The sequence below is a fragment of the Neodiprion virginianus genome, chromosome 2, assembly GCF_021901495.1.
Source record: "Neodiprion virginianus isolate iyNeoVirg1 chromosome 2, iyNeoVirg1.1, whole genome shotgun sequence".
In the NCBI taxonomy this organism is placed as follows: domain Eukaryota; kingdom Metazoa; phylum Arthropoda; class Insecta; order Hymenoptera; family Diprionidae; genus Neodiprion; species Neodiprion virginianus.
Window position 1 is genome coordinate 28038157 of NC_060878.1, and position 22266 is coordinate 28060422.

At 37.0% G+C, this 22266-nt stretch overlaps 1 protein-coding gene across 2 annotated transcripts in view; it reads left to right on the forward strand.

Annotated features, from left to right (window-relative positions):
- The window catches only part of LOC124298718 (solute carrier organic anion transporter family member 74D), a 96235-nt gene that overhangs the window by 21643 nt on the left and 52326 nt on the right, over positions 1-22266 (forward strand). Inside the window, exon 2 of one of the 2 annotated variants that reach the window (XM_046751100.1) lies at positions 17777-17853. The exons of the other annotated variant lie outside the window; for it this stretch is intronic. The gene's annotated coding sequence lies outside the window, so the exon portion shown is untranslated. The remainder of the gene's footprint in view (positions 1-17776; positions 17854-22266) is intronic. 2 annotated transcript variants of the gene reach the window in all.

Sequence of the window (22266 nt, forward strand, 5' to 3'; positions counted from 1 at the left end):
GCGTTTGTATAATCGCTGCACGAAGAAGTAAGCAAATAAATTCGCGTATTTGTAATTGGTGCTTTGTATTTTTCCTAATTTCTTCTTTTTTTTTCTTCTGAAGCAATTTCTGGTTCCGTTGTACGTTAAACACCAAACTTCGTTGGTCTGCGGCACTTTTGAAATATTTCACCTGGAAATTAATTGCTGAAGTTTATAGGAAATAGTTTATACGGAAATACATGCTTGAGAATTCTTATCGTACTTTGTGCAGTTCGGTTTAAAAGCTAAACACCTGTTTATTTCCTGCATTCCACAATTTTAACTTGACAGCCTTTTTGTTCAAGTTTCGTTAAAAGTTCAAAGTAGCTGCACGTCTTGCACTTGAAGATAAAGATTATATTCGTTTCACCAATGTGACGCTGAAAACACGGTATTGCAATTTGGGAATCCTGAAATCTTGGAAGAATTACGCAAGTAATTCTGCATCATAAATTTTCGGTAAAGCCGTGACGACAAGTGGAAATCTTTTCTTATCATTTGTGTCTAGCTGAGGCAAACCGGGAATTTTATTCCTCACTGGCGTACGATTCTTTAAAATGTCGGTGAGAAAAGAATGTGAGTGACGAAGAATATGTTTTATAGAGGAGTTTTAATTTTGTGTAAAATTTATGAAAAATATAAACAAGTACTATAATAGAGAAACAGTTGATTCTTTCAAATTGATGCTTCTACTTTCACGCTGAGACAGAATGGCTAATCCTAAACCTCCGTTAGTTTCTTAAAACTGAATTGTTTATTGACATATTTGATAATTGTGCTTAAGCAAAACTGAACTCAAAGAAAAATTGGACTATTTTAACTCACGACGTAAACATCTGTCTAATTTTTGACTAATTTTCACGAAAGAAGGTGAATTTGTTATTAAAGTTAGGTTGAAATGAGTCCTGAAAGAATCTTATACGTCATTGACAGTATACCTAAGTGTACAAGAGGCCAAGATAAGTTTTTTCCTGAAACACGAATGTACGAAAAATTTCATCCCGCTCATACTCGTTGAACCATTTCATTTTTCCACCGATACTGCGCGTTTCCAACCGAGTGACGATGCACGCTGCAGGCGAAGCGATTACACTTGAAAAGTCTGGCGCAAAGAGGGCGGCGGGTACAATAAAACCGCGTTATCGTCAACGCACGGAGATTTCGCAGAGAGTTTGAAACGCGATGCTCGCGAGAGAATAGCCGCGTATAATACACGGTTCACCCTTCTCCCTGGTTTCAAGATGTCTACCACACACACAGACACAGAGAGCACCGCTGTGTAACACTCGATAACCAGGGATAGCTGATCGTGGGTAGGACTCTACGTAGAACGAGGAAGCACATAGCTACGTACACCGGGCTCTGACGAACGTACGAAGAATACTAAAGACTGGGTTACTAGTAAGTAGCCTCTTACACGCGGCGTTCTATTCACTCCGGTATGTCGTATAACACACGAGGCTGAAGCCAGAACTCAGAACCAGAAGCCAAAGGTTCCAACGTTCGTTCGAACTGGATAGCGAAATCTGGAAATCAAAATTTTGTCTGATCATCTTGGACCATCGATATCACTGTTGGAAATGCGGTGGTTGAACGTACCGTTTTGGTGCTGGTTCGAAGACCATGCAATTGGTGTCGAGAATCGATCGACTTACACCGACGATGACTTTTATTTACACGGTGAATTTTCTAACAGTGTATACATTCGTATAGAGTTATGAGGATAAAATTGAACACGTTTGGCCGATGTTCTCAGCTTCGTGTATGATGCCAGGGCCATTTTGTCTTGTTGTTAGAGGCAAGACTCGTGCAAGGATTCGGCTTGTGGGACGGAATAAAACGACGTTGTTGCAGCGACGGTATTCGGACTGCCGTTTCACTTTGTACGTTACATGCAGGCCGTCGCGAATTCACACAAACGATCATCATTGCCTGCAGAATGCATACTCGCCGCCAATTGAAATTGACGTTTTGCTGTTTAACGATCGGATTTGTATTCGATCCGCGAAACTCTCACCTCACCGATTGACGATGGACGCGTTCGAGTGTTGCCGGACTGAGAAATCCGACCCGGGATTCGGATTGATCGGATAATCAGGGGGAGAAGGGGGTGGAGAAAACACGGTGCCGGAGGTCGGTCTTTGTATTACCGTTGGTACGCCCCTGGATTCTAGGCGAGTGAGGCTAGACGTTGGGTGTGGGATGGTGTCCAGGTCGTTGCTCAGGTTGAGCCAAGACGCGAATACTTTCGATGGTGAATTTCACAAGCCCGAAGCGACCGACGACGACTACAACTAGGTTTTGGCGATCCCTGAGAGATCGGTGTCACCTTGTACGGTGAAATTTGAATTCGATGGAGGAATTTTATCGATTAACTTTCGAAAAGCACCCACATACACAAGCGTACACACGTGGAAAATATCGCCGTTGTCGACGCGGCTGTGCACATATGTACACACGTGTTTGCATCGGGAACTCTTGGGATTAACGAACGCTGCAGATGCGTATCGATATTACATGCAGATGTGTCGTGCGGCATACAATCACGTGGATGACTGCTGCTCTTTCATTTATCTACGCTCGTACACATAATATAACGTTGTACGTACGCGATTACGTAAGTCTTATCGAAAAAGTATCAAACCGTGAGCAAAGAGTATCGTCAACTTCGGCACCGTTTGTGCGCTGCAGCTGGAGATTGATCGATCCTTGAAATATACCCGACGATTCGTCATCTGTCAAATGATTCGAGTTCTCTTTCAATTCGGCTGCACCTCGGTCAAATTTTATTACATGTAACGCGAGTCGTTATTAATCTTTCCAATTTGGTATCGCTCAACTCGATGCGCGTGTAAGTCTCTGCGTGTATAGATTCTTATGAAAAATAAGACCATGTTTGTGTTTCGCAAGTTTTTCGTTCCTTTCGACGTTTCGGGTTGAGGAGATGACAAAACAAGATGAAAAAAAAAAAAAAAACCGAAAATATGACCGTTGATTATGTAAGGTCTTTATTCTCGTCGGTTTAGGCGTGCATTTTGAACGATTGCGAAATGTCATCGGTCAGTATTCCCATAAATACCAACTGGGATGAATTATGCAGTTGAATTGTCGAAATTGAGGTTACAGAAAATTTGAAACCTCGTCAACGGAAATTTACTACGATATCCGATATCTATTGCGTCAATAAATGGTGGACTTTGAATAGAAACGACTGTCATTTGAATGGCCCTTGTATATAATTCCGAAGACTCTGTGAGAGAAACAGATGATTCTAAATTTTAAATTTATCCAACCGTGTGAAAACTAACGTCTGAAATGCATCCCGAAATGTTGTGGAAATTAATGGAACTGGTAAAGAATAAATTTGAAGAGGAATCGGTTTTATTTTAACTTCACACTCCTTTTATTCTCTATTCCGGAGAGACTCGTCGAATGTCAAAATAAAAATTATTCCACACGTTTCTCCTCGTTGGCTGGTGTCCTGTGACGTCACCGACTTCGAGTCTGCGCAGTTGCTCCAAGCTGCTCGAGTTTCTTTCGCTTCTTCCTTCGCAGATTACCAGACCAGATTTTTTTATTAAATCGACGGTGAATTTTTCCATCCTGCCAACCCGATAGTTGAAAGTTGTGCGAATAGATGCGGGGTTCGGATTCCAACGCTTCGGGTGTACCTAGTACTCCGAGGTACCTACACTACTTACACTTTGAAACAGAGAGTGCAGTCCCTAGGCGCCGATACACGTCTACACTTGGCGCAATTTGTAATATAAGTAGGTGCGGTGTCTCCCTCCATGTTTAAGTTGCACACATATCCGCATATATGTATCACGCATGCCTAATGGACGTAGGTATATTAATTCGCAAGTGAAAGGGTTGTTGACGTACGACTGCTGGCTGCTGCAACGGCTCTTCGCGATATTCCCGCGACACACGAATTACTCCTCCTTGTCTGCATAAGGTGGATGACCGTTGTAAACGTTTTAAAGAGTTTTGCCCTTGGCCCTCAAATTGCGACAAATTGATTATATTATTATTTTATATCATGCCTGTTATACTTATTACTGGCCTCGGGTAGCCTTGCATACGTAAGTATCGAGCATATGTATAATATGTATATATATATGTATATGTATATATATATATATATACCCAATAATTACGGAGTTGCAGAAGATCAATCATCTCTGTCAATTCACGAAGAAAATGTGAAAGCTGGTAGATGCTGTAACTAAAATCCCAAATCTGACGTCATATTATTAAAATCTTCATAGCGAACATCGTGATGATGATAGAGTTGTTCTTTTTATATATTCGAATGTATTTCCTTTTCACAAATAATATCCTTTCACTTTGTAATGATCGTTGGTAATTGAGATTATTTTTCATCTTTAATTACAAATTCATTTCAAAAAGGTGATAAGATCGTCTAAATGCCTGACTCGTGGTTAGGTTGGTTCTTATTTAGGCGATGTCGCACTCATCCCTAAAAAGTAATCATGTTTTACGCAGAAAAAATCAAGCTAAACCCAAAAACAAATTTTCCGCCAAACAGTCGAATTTTATATCATGGAAAAATGCGTGCATTTTTTTGATTTTTTTTTTGTTTTATGTAAACTGTTAATTTTACTTCAAAATTATATATTGTAAAAAAAAATTATTATTATTATTATTACTTTTTGGGGGTGAGCGCGAATAAATTCCGAAATAATCCAAAGAAGCACGCAATTACAAATTATACGATGTGTGAATATGTCAAAAAATGAACGCGTACGCAACATCCGTTTCGTTTTTCGCAAGATCTGCTGCATATAGCGTGATCTTTAACGTTTATCCGTTATCCGTTCGAAAGCATGTATAAGTAAGTAGTGCGTTTCGACGACACGAGTATGTGTATAATTTTGAATAAATCGTCTCCTTTTCCCTGCGTCACGCACATATCGATATAGGTATAATATTATGCATACATGACAGATTACATCTTTGTCAATCAGACTTTCACCACCTTCCGAATGTTATTGACCGGTGACAAATAACGTTATTCATCCCACTTTTTCTCTCTCTCTCTTACTTTGTATTATCACTCCGTCACTGCGGACGGATATGTGATATTGTGATATACTTGGAAAAAGTTTCCAGCTGCAATTGCGCGATTCGTACATTCACATGGGAACCATCTCTCGCCTTATGTTTGCTTGCAAACTTGAAGGCAACGTCTACGCTCAAACAATTGCTCGATTTTTCAATAAACTCGTGTACAACATGCGTACGCTTAGAAATTACAATCCCTTTGCTTCTGAAAAAACAAAAAATCCAATAAGAGTAATGAAATTTTCCAAAGATTTTTCCTCAGCCTTTCATTTTAATCCAAGGATACTGCATTTCTGATCATTTCCAGTCTAATTACTGAATTACTAACAATTATTCATAACACCAAGTTCTCTAAATAATTTACTCCATGTAACTAGACAAACTTTACCAACTGCAGAATTGCATGATAAAATCCGAGTGAATTTTTACTGATATTTTTTTGACGTGGAGGTTGCATTATAAATATACGTTATACAATAGTGTGAAAGACGAAGGCAAGACTATTATGTTCAGTCGCATCCTAAGCCACAGAAAGTGATCTCATATAGAAAATAAGTTCTCATGTAAAAAGATTTAATTTTATGTCTCATTAGTAATTATTAGAGTGTATAATATAACATATAATAGGTATAAAACCAGTAATCGGAAAAATGATTGAAAAGTGTAAAAACATACTCGTTTTCATATCCACCAATCCGAATTCGACGCAAGGAAACTGATCGCATGATCTTAATTAATCGTTTTATTTTTTCGATTGTTTTTTACAACGAAGTAGTTTTTGTTCTTTTTTCAGTCCATTTTTGAAATGCTTGAACTGCAACGCAATTTCATTTCTATCCAATTTGTACTGTACAATTCCACATCTATACATGTTCCTATTCGATTCTTTTCCATGAATTGGAAATTATCTGAAATAAAGTCCAATACGTTGTGGACAATTCAATGTCTACCATTCCTTTCTGTTCTAACACTGCAACGATTTAAATTCGTGTGAATTGGTGAAAAACATCAGCGCTTTCATCGTTTTATAATGGTATCTTATATTTTTTAATCTAGTTCAATCTCAGACAAAATAATCCAACGGTTTTTTACGGTTTCAAATATAATTATTCAAACACTTCGATTCATACTCTGTAGGATATATTTATGATTGCGCGATCCTGTAAAAACTGGAACAATAATACCTGCGGCCAATCCATTGTAACGGTTAGCCACCGATTGGTATGGAAAGCAGATTCAACTAGACGTCCAAGCTATTGTTTGAATTTGTACATTTAGGATTGATAAAACGAATTCAACCGGATTCAAATATCCTCTCGCTGTCGATTGTCTTCAATAGCTTTCTGGTTACCGGGTGTAGTTAGATTCAATGTTTACAGTACGATATTGAGAATTTGAAACAATTTTGAATTACCCAAGAATCCTTGCGGAGAGAGCATTTTTACTAAGCCGAATACGCAAGTGGATAATCTGGCCGACCTTGACGTGCCAGCCAAAGAAGAAGTTTCCACTTGAATGCGTTTCGAGCTCATAAACATCAAAAATTAAATTTTTTTTTCATTTCTGTCATTTGAATAACTCGAAAATTGTCGAAACGATCGATTTCAAAATTTAGTGAGCTTCAAACTAAGTTTCGTTTCAAACTAAGCGTCGTTTGAGCCCAAAATAATCACGAATATTAATTGATCCATTCTTGAGGTATTGTTATTTTTATATTTTACTTGATCTTGTTCTTGGAATAACTCTAAAACTGCTGAACCGATTAGATCTAAACGATAATCGGTTTCAAATGGAGAGTCAATTAAAACCAAAACCATTAAAATTCCATCTGTCGTCAAGACGTAGTCGGGCAAAACATTGCTCGAGTACATCCAGACGTCCGTTCGAAAATTGTTGGAGGTGATTCTCTCGTCCTTGAAACACCGAGATCTAGTGAAAAGTCAAATTTTTCATTTTCGGAATGACTGTAATAACTTTTCTTGTTCTTTTTTCTCACAGGAAATTCGCAAGTACCTATAATTCGTTGGCTAAGGTGTACCAACGACATCGTGACCGACCTTAACAACCCGCCTAAAAATAATGCGTACAAAAATAACCCGTCATAAATAACCCATGATAAAAAATTCACAAACAATTTAACTTTATTTAATCCAATTTCACACGTGTTATTTTTGTCAGAGTCATTCTTCTCGCGGATGATTTTTGTCAGAGTTATTCTTCTCACGGGTTATTTTTATGTGGTCTATTCTTGTTGTGGGTTATTTTTGTGTGGTTTATTATTGTCACGGGTTACTTTTGCTATGAATTTTTTTTTTTTTTTTTTTTTTGGTGGACTATTCTTGTTACGGGTTATTTTTGTACGGATTATTCTCATTATGGGTCATTTTTTGTTATTCTTATGTGGACTAATCTTGTTACGGGTTATTTTTTCTTTTTATTTCTTTGCATCACGATTTGCGAATTATTTGGTTCCAATATAATACGACGTGACGTCGCAAGCGCGCATCCCGGATTACTCCGGTGATATACATATACGTATAGTATATATATATATCTATGAATCGAAGCGTGAAAATTTGAAGGTTCGCGATAGGGGCGCACGAGGTGTGAAACGGCGTGAAGTATGCGCCGTCTCGTTCGTCACGTAGATTGGTCCTTGTTTTCATCTTCTTCTTCTCCTCCTCCTTCTTCTTCTTCTTCGTCTTCTTCTTCTTCTTCGCCGCCTCTCCTCCTCCTCCTCCCCCTCCTTCTCCGCCGATTCTTCGTATTATCGAAAAGTTCGTACGTACGCCGGCGTTCCGAAGCGATCTCGTCGTTGCACAGTCCTGGGTATTCGCTTGCGTTATATACGTAGGTATACCTATAGTTGCGGGGGCCCTGTCTAGACGGCGGGGTGACGTCACGCGACAAGGCCGTCTGCCGCCTCCCGTCTCTCCTTTCTCTCCCACCCCCCACCCCCACCCCATCCCCATCCCCATCCCCATCCCCGTACCTCCCTCTTCACACTTTCGTCGTCCCCCGACTTCCTCTCCGTGTAACCCAGGAACCCGGGACGAGATCAAGTGATTCTTGCTTCTTCTCTAACCTGTCCCGTCCCATAATCCTATTCCTACTGTTATCCCGGTGTGGGTGGGGACCTCGGGACATGTTCAAACGTTGAAACACCGCCCGAAACGCCCGGCGTATAAGGTATCCTCCCCTCTTTCCATTTTCCCCCAGGCATCCCCTGCCTCTCTCCCTATATTGTTCAATTTTTTTTTTTTTCCTTTTTTCTTCCTTTTTTTTTTCTTTCCTTTTTTTTCGCCGACCCGTCGCGCCCGATTCTCCACCTTCGACGCGAATCTTCGTCACCGCGTACAAACACGTGGGGGCAGGCCATTCCACGCCAAATCTATGGGTATGATTTTATTGTACCTCGCGCAATTTTTAATCTCACCGATAAATTTTTCACATTACAAGTACGGCTACTTCGAAATTTTGTTTTTTTGTTTTTTTTTTTATTCCATTGTTTTTTTTCCCTTCACGCGAAACGTGTCTTTGTGTCGCAACATTAATAATGGAACTAATTTTATATTGGGTCGAGTATCTACGTTTGGCATAAAAATTTTGCCAAAAAAGTATATTTTTTTACCAAAATTATAACACAGAATTGCACCGACTGAAAATGTAGAATATTGTAGTCGGGGGTTTTTTTTTTCCTAATTCAACGGGAAAAGAATATGGAAGTAAGGCAATTTTGTCGAGTTTCTGGAAAACTTTCAATTCCGATGACTCGAAGATTTATTTGCGTTCCAATTTTTACAGTTTCGTCGAAACACTTGCTTAGCATACCTAGATATATACCTAATATAACACGTGATTATGCAGTTTCGAATGAAAAATTTCAATATAATTAACATAGACGATGAGTGGACTTGAAAATAAATAAAAAATAATTTACAACGATCGATGAAACATTATAGTTGATTATTTCAATTCTAAAAGACGCCAGGAAAATGACGATTTTCGATTTAACAAATTACAGGAGAAATTGAGGAAATTGTAGAATATTTTTTTAATATCATCACTTTTTAAAATTCCATTTCGTTTGCCGATCGTTTGAGACCAGTCACACGATGGCAAATATTTGACAGGCACCAAGTTGAAATTTCAAACTTTCGAATTTGAAATACAAGCGAGGTTCGATACATCGGTGATTTGTCGTGGAACGCCTCGTTGAAATATGTATACAACCGATACGCTTATACATTTTTGACGTCATTTTTACCTAATTTTTATTTGCTCGTATTTTTCTCACTTCGTCTCCCCGTCCTCGGATCGGTTCGGTTAATTCTTCTTTTATTAGTACGAACGACGCGACGCATGCAGCAGACTCGGTCATCTTTCTCTTGACACTGCAATGGGATTCTTTCGTTGATCTTGTTGCACATGTATACCTACATATGTACCATTCGCGTCTAGACTGAACATATGTATCCCAAATTCCCCCGCAACGTGTCTCGATCTATAGTAGAATTGACGCGATGCTCGGTGTACTTTTCTTATTTTAATTTATTTTTAATATTTTCTTTCTTTTTTCATCTCAGCCGTGGAGGCAGGATTCGTTTTTTTTTTCTTCGATGTGCTTTTCTTCTCATATACATATTCGTTATTCATATATAGGTTACACATAGCGTTATCCTCAAGGGTATTAATTACCTTTAATTTATACCCACCTTACGTAAGCAGTTTCAAAGTATAACAATTAGAACGCGAGTTTAATATGTAACATATATTGTATACGTAATATATTTACATGAATTGTAGAAACAACAAAACAAAAAAAAAAAAAAACCAAATTAGAGTATAATTTACCAAGTACATGGATACACGTGAAGAGAGTAACGTTTACTTTTGGTACGTAAGTACATACCTGTATATTACATGCATGGGTTAGTAGATACAAGGAGAGAGAAAGAGAGAAGGAATAAGATGAAAATTTGCATATCGAGTTACGACGCAAAAGCTTATTTATTCCAATTCCCGAATATAAAGTCGCTGATCGGTCTTGCCGCGTTATCAATAATTCAAAAGTTCGTCGTACATTTAAAATAACATTTACTCGTGCGAGTAATCTGTACGTATACCTTGATGTATATTATGCCAACCGCATATGTACGTTTCAATGTATAAAGGGGCAAAGAACCTTCGCGTGTTTCATTCTCGCATGCCTGAAATTAAATTAATATTCACGCGAGATCACTGATAAAATCGAATTATATGTGTTATGTATATTATACGGATGAAGAAACGAAAGTTGCAATAACGAGGACGTTGTAAAGGAAAAAAACATGAATATTTGAATATCAAAATAGATAAAACGGAAAAAAGAACGAGGTTAATACGATATCACGGTGATAATGATACGTGCAAACAATGTGACCTGCAAAAAAGATTGACACGAAAAAAATCTGAGAAGAGTTGGAAGAAAAACGGAAAAAATCGTTGGATTCTATAACGTTACAGGTACCGAACGAATATGTGCAGACGGCACTTTTTTGGAATTAAATCTACAGCAATTGTGGCGAGATTTACAATTCCGATAATAGGAGTTACGAAACCGATGGTAAGAATTACAATACGTTTATAGGTAGAGCACAATAATCGATGCAGATTCGACTTAAAAAAAAAAAAGTGCTGTCCATATATTCACAACAGGACATGCAATATTTAAATTACATTTTATTTTATTTTTTTTTTCTACGTGGAACAAGGCTTGATGAAAGATTCGAATATCGGGATATAGAACAAAAACCGTATTTCTTCATATCCGCGAACGCGGAGCGTTGATCGTACGAATACGAAAGTTCGGATTCTCTGCGATAAAAAATCGGAATAAAATTGATTATTTATTATATCCTCCGATCTTATCTATTCAACTGTATGTCAAACGTATCCGTACCAGAGAGACGAAAATACGTAGAAGTATTGCAGCAACCGCCGGACGAGATCGAAGATCGAAAGATCTCGTAGAAACGATGCGAATATCCACAGCGGATTATATACCTCGGATTTAACTCAGCTCAGTTTCAAGTTCACGGCCGTTCTAATTTTCCCCGTTTCTGGCTAAGGCTTAAGTCATCTGTATTCGAAACGATCCTTGCCGCGTATCTTGATACGATATATATATACAGCTCTCTGAAAAAAGTTGGCAAAAACTACAGCAGGTGGATGGGAAGAAGCGGAAACTAGACCAAAAACGTCAAATTGACATTGAGGTTAATTGTAAATTTTAAATAACTTTGAATGCCGAAGGTAGGTTATAGAGATAGGTGAAAGAATGTGAATCAAGATGGTTCTGCGCCAAATTTCATATTTATTTATGTAATTTTTTAATGTCGTACATAATAAAATATATATATATATATATATATATATATACATAGTATAAATAAAATCGCCGTTGAATTTTCGTCATTTTTCGTAAATAATCTTATTTTATATAATTTTAACAGATCTGTAATTCGAGCTTTTGTAAAGAAAATATTTTCACCAAACTTTATCGAGAATCGACTTATGTTAAATTTACCTACAAACTCAGGATATTTATGAACTACTCACGATCAGTTATAAATTGTGTCGATTTATCACAGCGCTATGGTCAATAAAACGAATTAAAACTACAAAACAGGTGAAACATAAAAATTAGAAAAAATTAATAATACACGACAGCAATCGATAGAAATTTTTCATCCGGTTAGGATGTATTTAATTCCGGATGAATTAATAAAAAAAATCAAGAGGTTTGACAAACAATACAGAATTTATGAAAAAACCGTCGGTCCAATCATTCCGGCAGTTTACAAACACGGAACGGTACAGCATTTTTTTAACCTGAGCGTGATAAATGACGTCACAAGTAAATTTTGAATAATGCATGTTTAAAAATATATGTATTATGCGAAGTCGAAGCGCAGTTCAATCTTGACTTTAACATTTCTCTCCTGCTTCTATCTTTTTCCTACTCTCCTGCCGATCCGAATCCCGCATAACGTTCGAAATACGGAGTAAGAAAAAATAAATGTTATACATTATTGATACACGCGTACATGTATTTTCTATTTGCGAGAACTATCGCGCAATGCAAAAACGTGCCCCGTATAAATCCACTGAGCGTATACAGCGGAATAACGTGATTGACATTCAAATATAGTCGTATGATAATATCAATTCATCGCTCTGCGAATTTCATTTATACCCGATGAATCGCCAAATTTCCAACAAACGGAAACTATGGTCTATAGATAAATTCAAAGGGGGAGGGGGCAGAACTGCACCAAAGAAATACAATTTCTACATTTATCTATACGGAACTCGAGTTACGTGAATCATCGCGTTATTATAAGATAGCATATTTTCATCGATGGGAATCGTTAATTGGGCCAAATTAAAGGTCAGGACTTAGCGGCGCGTAGACGTACCGAAGAGACTTGATCGAATGTCGTTCTAAATGATAAACAAATTGATTAGATCCTTTAGCTGCAGTTTGTCCACTTCGAAATGAGACGTTGACGTAGACGAGAAGTTGCGCCGAGTTATTTGTTTGTTTGTTCCGCAGGCGGTAAACGATCGTGTTTATAAACGCAATATTGCGTCGTAGACGGATTTTCGTTGCGGTCATTTTTGCCAACGATTTCATCAACGATACGATGATTCACGGATATACGGGGGAAAAACGATGAATGACAAAAATCGCGAGGATTGGTGTGGATTTTATATCCCCTCCAAGAACAGTAAAGCGAATCTCTTTATATTAATACCGCCTTGCAACGTGACCGAGTTGTGCCACATTTTCGGCAACGTTCGAAAAGCAAAGGTTCAAAAAGTGCCGCCGAAGCTAATCTGTACGGATAAATTCATCTGGATAAAAAAGTCCGTGCGGAAATAGAAAAAAAAAAAAAAAACGATACGTCGAAGGAGACGTATGGATTTTAAATTTGTACAAAACTACAAAATTCCGTAAAGTGTACTCAAATAACCGAATCCTGATTTGATAATCAATTTTTAATAAGTTAACATAGATAATCATTTTAACCGTCACTTTCATATATTATATCTTTTATTCCTATTCACACTATTTTTCGGCCTGTTTGAAATTCAGTTATATTTTTTATTTTATACACTGCGTGCTGTCCATTTATGTTAAATGTGTTAAACCGTGGAGCCAAGTTTGCTTGCTTGCAACGAGTTAAGATACTTATTTTTTCTTTTTACTGTAAAATTAAACGATATAAAATTTTAAACAAATAAATAATATTTTTTTTTTCACGCGACTAAACTCTGTTTTTTTTTATACTTTTTTTATTGGTTTTTTCTATGCTCTCTTGAAATCTAAGCGAAACGTTACGGTCGAGATTTTTTCTTTATATTACCAACCGACGGTCGTAGAAAAAAAATCTACTTCAGACGATCCTTGGGGAATTCCAATTAGGAATAGAATGAGTTACTTTTAATTAGAATCAAACTTTAAAATTAGTAGAATAATACAGTGACGGTAGGTGCTAATTTGTTCAAAGTTGAAACTCACTCACAATTTTCAATTATTTTTCGCAACGTTCTTGAATACGAACAATTTGAGGTGTCGTAAAAAAATACTATATTGCGTAACGAGGAGACTAACTCAGTTTTTTCGGACCAAACGCAATCGCTCGATATCAGATTTGTTCGCGACAGCGCATGCGCGCAGTGCAGAAAAGACTACTTTCAACCCCTAGGACTTGAAAGTTGTATTTTCAGTACTCCGCGCATGCGCATTCGCAGACTCACTTGTGTGCGGGAAAAACACGCATCGTGGAAGAACGCGTGAAACACGCTCGCGTTGTATGAAAAAAAGAATCGTCAAACTGACACACCCTAAATCGAACACGTAGATTCGAGTCGATTAGCTGCTGTACTTGCAGGACTTTCGTCGTCTTCTATTCTCTCGTCTGCAAATTTCCGACCTGTCTGTACCAACGTCCGATGCATCCTTAAAAGAAAAACAACACGCGGAACAATTGCCGAGACAGCCTGTGTTACATGGGATTGATTAAAGTCGACAATGAGCGCACACGCAAGGGGGCGAGGATGCCAATGTGGGCCAGACGTTAGTTTAGCGTTGCCTGTTTGCGCCGTTCGACGTGTACGTATAATAATAACAACAAAAACAACCACAACAGTAATAGTATGATTAATAACAACAGCAACAACAACAACGACAACAATAATAATAATAATAATAATAATAATGCAACTGCAGCAGCGTTACGCCCAACGCGTACGTAGCCATAATACAACTGTCTGTGTTCATTGTTAATACACATTATTACATATATATATATATATATATGAGTACATGTACGTATGCATGTGAATAATTTATGTAACAAATACTTACCTTATACGTATAATCCGCGTCCACGTGCATCGCACGTTTCGTAAGACGAATGTAGGTGCGTATTGTTATATAATATGGGACATTCCGCGCTAAGTCAGTAAACTTTTGGCCATGACGTTTTTTGTCATTTCACCGAGGATTTTATCCCAGGTTATTACGATCCCTCAAAAACTTGTGAAAATGATGTAAATTTTTTTTTTAATCACTCGTCTTTGCCCAATGATTTTGTAAAACCCTTCTCGAAGACAACCAAATTGATTTTCTATGAAGCAGGGGAAAAAAAAAACACACACACCATTTTCGAAATATGTATAACATTTTCATGCAAGATTCAGGGTGGAAAGATTTTTTTTTTCAAATCATCTTTTGTATTTTTTGAATCGTTTTTACTATTTTCAATCCTGTTCCAACTATATTATAACACATACCGCATTTCCGATTTGATTACTGTTTTTCTAATTGTTTCTCCGGTCCTTTGGTTTGCTGTAATAGATTTTGAACGGGTATGAAAATAGAAGAAAAAAACAACACGGTTAAAAACATTGAAAAAAATCTTCTACCACTCTGAATATTCCGTGAAAATATGTTATTTCGGAAACGGGATTGTTTTTGTTTTTTTTTCACAGGCTTACAGAAATCAATTTTAAGGTTTTCTGAAATGGACCGAAAATTTCTATGGACGATTTTCCAAGGTTGAAACAACATAAAAAAAAATCTTGGGTAAAACAAAATAATTTTATGGTCAACCGTATACCGAGTTGGCCTGGAATGCCCCTTATGTACGTTGTACCGCAGAAGAACGGCGCATGCGTTCGTAATACGTTTAAATTGGCACACAGAAGCACCGCCGTCGCAAATTCTGTTTTCTTATCGGCCGTGCTATGTTTAGCATTTCTCCCTGCAGGCGTGCGCTGCGTTTAAATACGCCGCAATACCTGCACTTTGTGCACTTGCACTTATCTGCACTGTAAGCGGGGTGACGACGCCTTTAATTCTCGTTAAGAACTTGCTTCTAGTTTAGAAAAACAAAAAAAAAAAAAAGAAAAATTATACCGGGTAATTTTTTTTCTAACATTTTGTTCATTCGGTTATAACAATCACCGGAACTGTTTCTTAGCTGGAGATCGAAATTTTACTTTCGATTCTCGTTAGGAATGTAGGAAAAAACAAAAAAAAAAAAAAAAAAAAACGTGGTGCGTGCAGAGAGAAACGAGACTGAAGTTAGTAACGTTGAGGTAACGAAACATGAGGAAAAAATCGGTACTGTGCAACGTGTGAATGACTTTCAAGAAGTTGACTTTTATAAATATGAGTCTGGTCTGATTCGTTTATCATGGCTTACTAAATTTCAGACGATTTCAAAGGTGCGAGGTGACGATTTCTCTTGAACACGCATTGTTACAGTAACGTGACTTACTTCGTCCTTACAGAGAGAAAGGAAAGTGTAGAATAGATCGGACGTTTATTTCACCGTTTGCGTATTCCCTGTAATTCAGGCAATATTTTAGCGAAGAAGTAGAAAAAAATACGGCCGAAAGCGGATAGAAGCTCAAAACTTAGGTTGTGACTTGATGAGAATAATGTAGTGTTTGAATAAAAATGAAGAAAGTAAAAAATAATCGTACACGAGACAAATAAATGTTAAAAAAATTGAAACAAATGAATCAATAACGCTGCTACTGCTGCCGCTGCATCTCGTCGGAAACGAAGGGTGTTCTCGAGAGCGCGTGTATTAGATCTAATGAAAGTTGAATGAACTTGATGGTAGGTATATGTGTATATAATGGAGTATGTAATGCCAGCAGCTTGTGCATAAACAGTGCGAAAAACTGCAACGTGCTATTGCAACCTGTTTATTACCATGTCTGCGACGAACGGCAGTCATGTGACTCCATCAAAACCCCGCGGATCTATGGGATGGATGTACAGTCGCGTCGAAAATTTGACGAGTGAAATGCGTGAAAGGGAGTTTCAAAAAATGCGAACAAAAAATAAAAATTTAAAAGACCGAATTTCAATTTTAAACACGTTATCGTCAACAGTGTCGAAGAAAATACGTTACGTTATTACATCACCGTAAAATTCGTGTATAGTTCGTCCCATTCTGATAAGAAATAAGTTCCCTTCATTCGTATATCTTCTGATTGTGAGACGGATTTTTTTTTTCGGGTTCGTTAGTCGATAAAAACAAATCTGATACGTTATACAATCGTTATAATTTAAGAGTAATTAAACAACGAATCGACAAAAGATATATTATGATTGCCTGAAGTTTAATTTATCATACGATTCGTGGAAAATTCAATTATGGATAAAGTCTATGCTATTGTTCATCGGAATTGGACAAGATTTCTTTTTTTTTTTTTTTTTTAACTTTCGTATCTTTAGTGTCAAATAAGTGCAAACAAAAAATTGTTGTATCGTTCTTACTGAAATTATTTGAAAGTTATTGGAAACCCGCGAGAAGTTACCGCAAAATTTATACAAAATTTCTATATTTATTTCTTCGACAAATTTTAGATTCCTTAAAATTTGTTCTCTCTGGAATCCTGAATGCTTTAACGAGTTTTAAATTGTACCGAATTCTATGGCGATTGGATTTTCAGTAGATATTCCGTACGTCGGAGAATATAATGTCTAGTTTATATCTTAATTATTTGAAACACGACATAATTTTGTCACAAGATGTCGCTGAGCGCTCAACTTTCGGACGAAATTTAAAATGTAAAAAGCATTAGAAGTGCAAGCCGATCGACCAAATCAGCGTAAATTTTCATCCGGAATAGAGCAGCAGGTGCTTTCTTTCAATGTCAGATTGGTATTGAATGAATTTTGATCTCTCGTGCGTCTCGAGTACGAATTATTATACCTCAAACGATTATAAATCGACCAATTGTTGTATTAATATTAATCAATTAATAATATCAAACACGGTCTTTGACTTGTAATAATTGATAGCTGAATTATTGTCACTCAATTTTATTCATTTTGCGATTAGCTTGGTCATAATTTACTGGTTACGCCGCATCCATCAACCTGTCAAAACAATTCGCAAATATATACGTACATGTGTCACCATTCGAAACAAAGAAACTAAACAAAACGTTAAATTTGTGCCAATATCAGTTTATTCCATTTTCTACTCTGTCAATTCATTTCTCTGTCACTTTTTTTGACACATGCATGCTGCATTCAATTTTTTATGCAATTTACTAACTGTTTTTACACTCTGTCTAAATTACACTGTTTCAGCGGCCGTGAAGCAGCGATAAAACCGGGTTAGCTGCAGGAATGTCTCGGGGTCTATCTCCCGTCGTTTATCTCGATCGGTTCGTATACAAAGCATATTTCCTTTAATACTCGTTTCGTATATAACTAGTCAATTATTAAAATATCGCAGTGTTCTCTCTTGCATATTGTTTCTTTTTTTTTCCGCTTCAATCTCGTCTCTTTTCTTCGTGCCTTCGGTTCTTTCTGCGTCACGCAAAATACATTTCACATATTCATATCGGGTTTGAAATTTCTGCGATCGAAACATCCAGATCACCCTGTACGTATGCAAAAGTACTCGTGCACGTGTTGTACAAACGTATAATAGTGTACAGATGTGCATGAACTTGCCGAGTGCCTAAGAGAGAGCCTTATTATTACCAATTTAATAAACGCGGCGTTTGCAGAGAGGATTTGATTAGACTTAATTATACTCGATAACAAAATAGTTGGCAATCAACCGTCAGCCGTATTCTCTATATCGTATATCGTATTGTGCATGTACTTTCTTTTTTCCAACAATAGCGTTGTTCGTTCAATGATGTATTATATATAGGACGAAAATTGAATGGGCCATACGTTTCAATGAAGAATAAAGGAAGATAAATTGTGCGATTTTTGTTTGTTCGTTCAAGTCAGTTGTATATTTCAAAACAGAATCTCTTATCACTCGGGAACGTTTTTGCGTTCGATATATTCGATGTTTTATTCTCTCAAAATGAAATGAAATGCATAGTGTAAAAATGGGATCCGACATGGAGTCGGAATGTTTACATTTTGTGGTCGGTTTTTCGGAAACTTTCTCTCATTGCACAGAGTAAAGTGCTTCGTGATTCAATGCAATTGGGAAAGCGGGCGGTGGGGGTAAGCGAGTGTCGACGGGGTGGGGGAAGCTCGGCTGTCAGTTCGCTGCGCGACTTCGAACCAGCATCATCTCCGTCTTACGGGTAAAACGTTCTCCTATAACGTCATAAAATCGCCCAACCGCCTATTTTTCTCTCTTCATACGATAATGAATTAGTGAAGTTCCAACAACTGTTCAACTTTCCTGAAGTATCATCGTTCAAAATTTCGTCATCGGGATTTACGTGTTCTAATTGCTTTCTCTGCTTTGTTTTTCTTTTTCTTCTTCACTTTCTCTGTATTTTTGTTTTCTAATTTTTTTATATTTTTCTCTTCCTTTCATTACCAAGTTTTCTTATCTCTTTCTCTTTTGACGTGTGCAACCCAGCTGCACCGTTGCCGTTCCTTATGTAGGTGTAAGTATATATACATACATACATGCATACAAGAATGTCTAGATATCGTTAATACATCATAACATAGGACCGGGGTTTTGGATTCGAACAAAAGAGAGAAGTTTGAATGGCGACGCAGACGAGAACGGAAAGAGAAAGAAGGGTTATAATGACATTAATTTCAGCCCAAGCATCATCCCTACCGCCTGTCTGTACCGCTGCTTGAATGTGGTCGAGAGTCGAGTCGAGTCGAGTCGAGTCGAGTCGAGTTGTTGGTGCAGGTCGGAATACTTGGTCGTTTCTCTTTCTATTTTATTCCCATGCCGCGCATACGCATACTAGCTATCAGACCTCGTCGTCTTCTTTACCCTTCTCGAGATTCACCCGACACATTTTCGTATTCTTCTATTCGTTTTTTCTTTTGTTATTTATTTTTTTTTTTTTTCTTTTTTCTTTTTTCTTTTTTCCATCGAAACGTTTTTCCATTTGTACTTCACCCTATCAAATTTCTCCTCTAATACGCGCAGCCACCCTCCCTCTCTCTCTCTCTCTCTACCTCTCTTTGTCTCTCCCTGGGACTATACTTCTCGTTTTCTTACTCTTTTCTCGTTTTTCTTCCCAGCACGTTTTTTTTTCTGCCCATCTCTCCGATCCACTTCAATGTTTCCCAGAGTTAGAAGCTCGGTCCTTCGTTGCCGGGAAAACAGGCTCTGCTACTGGGGTTGAAACGCGTCGTCGCAGAGTCCTCGTCTTTCGGGAATGGGGGATGAGTTATGGGGGCAAGCTCCGTCGGTATGTAGTCACGTACGTGTCCCGGGGATCGATCGATTTTCCCAGACACCGTTGCATTGAGAAACAGACGCCATCCAGCTTCACGCTCTCTCTCTCTCTCTCTCTTTCTCTTTGTTCGTTTACACCGAACAACCGTATACCAAAGATCGTTTCTTGTATCGGCTTGTGTTCTCTGGAACTCGTTGCCTACCTCAATTCGCGAATAATCTTCCGTAAATGACTTTAGGCTAAAATTTGGGAAATATTTGGCCAGCAATACTGTTTAATTGCTAACTGATACCACCTTTGCCTAATTTAATGTAATTTAATATGTTGTCACTTAATGCATAACTCATACATATATATATATATATATGCTTTGTAGGATTAGCTTTTAGCTGACTAATTTTGGTAAGGTTCCTCTGATTAGCGCATTCTATTGAACAAGCGCAGATTTAATTTAAATATTTTTTATATATTGTTATATGTTTATTTTTTATTTTTATTTTTATTTTATTTTATTCTTATTTCATATTATTCTATTTTTATTCTATTTTATTTTATTTTATTTATTTTTCTTCTTTCACCGAGAGCCGCACATGGTCAGCGCATTTGTGTTGTCCTTAGGGGGCATATTGCTCCATTTTAATTCTCTCTCTCTCTCTCTCTCTCCGCGTGTGTCACGCTGCGGGTACAGCTCGACATGCGTGTAAAATACACTCTTGCACACGATAGGTACGTATTCTAATCTACCGTTCGGTCAATAGAACATTCTGACGGTGAACCTGTACCGTAACGGGACTCTGGCAAATACGCTTAATGCTCCAGCTATGTATACCTGCGTATATACGTATGTATATATACAGTTTAGGTACATACCTTTATACACATGTGCCGATTGATGCAGTAAATCGCTCGCATATGATATGTTCTATGTATGAACCTATCGTATGCGGTCCGCATATATGTTTAATTAATGAGACGTGTGATGCGCAATCGGGTCTTATGTATTATATCTTGATACATACATATACATATATATATATATATGGATATATGTAATGTATATGTATATTGCACTTTTGTAGAGGACTGAAATTCAACCATATATCCAACTTTTACGAACGTGATCTATCTTTTTTTTCTTTCTCTTTCTTGAAAGACAATACTTACCTTCTTTTCTCGCAATTTTTAGTTATTAATTTTCTTTTTTTGGTTTCTCCGGTCATTCAACTTTTTGAAAAGAAATTTAATCGTTTGTATAAAAATCTTAATCTTTGTTACTAATATTTATTGAAGAAATCTATCGCACTTACGAATAGATATTGCTTATAGGTATACACCTCAAACATTAAAGTGATGATCTATGCTCGTGTTAACTCGTATGTAACGAAGTGATTTTGTGCCTGCATGCATTCGGAAATTACTTACGGATTATAAAATGACCCGAAGCTCTGAACAGAAATTGATCATAGTTTGACAAACATTGCTCGCTACTCTCGGTAAAATAATAAAAAAAAAGTAACTTGTTGGTAATTGTTCTAAATAATGTATTTGAGAAGCGTAATTATACGGTAGGTATCTAAATTGTTGAATTACGATAGAAAATTACGTTTTCTCAGCATTTTCTACAGTGATCTGAAATCCAGCAACCATGATAATTTAATCGACTATATTATTATCTTAATTACGGCAGGCGCCTAAACTTCTCGAATATTGTTCTAGAACGGAAAACTTGTTAATCTTATCACGAAAAACTTTTCAAGCGATCCTTTTGTTCGAAGTTCGATCGCGATATGCTATATATATGGGTCAGTCCATGTCAAATCGACCAATGGTTGTACTCTACCCCTTTTGTTTTGGATGAAATTTGGTCACAAGTTTTCATTCATCATACAACGAAGCTCTGCCAAAGGAAAAAAATTAAACATTTTTTTTCAAAAGTTATGCAACTTTTAAAATTCCACTATTTTTCCTGTTTTTTTATACTTATACTTCAAAGATCTCAAAAACTATTGTAATTACTCCAATGATCTGAGCTAGATTTTCAAAGGGATACTCGAAGCTACCAAAAAAAAATTTTTTTGAAAAAATGTTTCGAAAAATCGTTTTTAAGCAGAATTTTGAAATTTACAACATTGTAAAAATCGATGACCGCCATTCAATTTTTCCCCCCAATTTTTTTCTGGAGTACCTCTAACTGATCTCAAAAGATTCTGAAATTTTTGAGATGGGGTTTTTTTTCTTTCAAAAGATATAAATTTTTGAATTTTGAAAAAAGAAAATTTTTTTTTCTTCGGCACTGACTGAATAAAACAATAATAAATTCACTTGTAATTTTCATAGAATATATATATATATATATATAAGATGCCAATACCATGTAAGATAATTTTGTACAAAATTAGTACGAATCGTTAAATTCGTACGTAGATCAATTTGTGCAAAGTTTGTTGAAGAAAA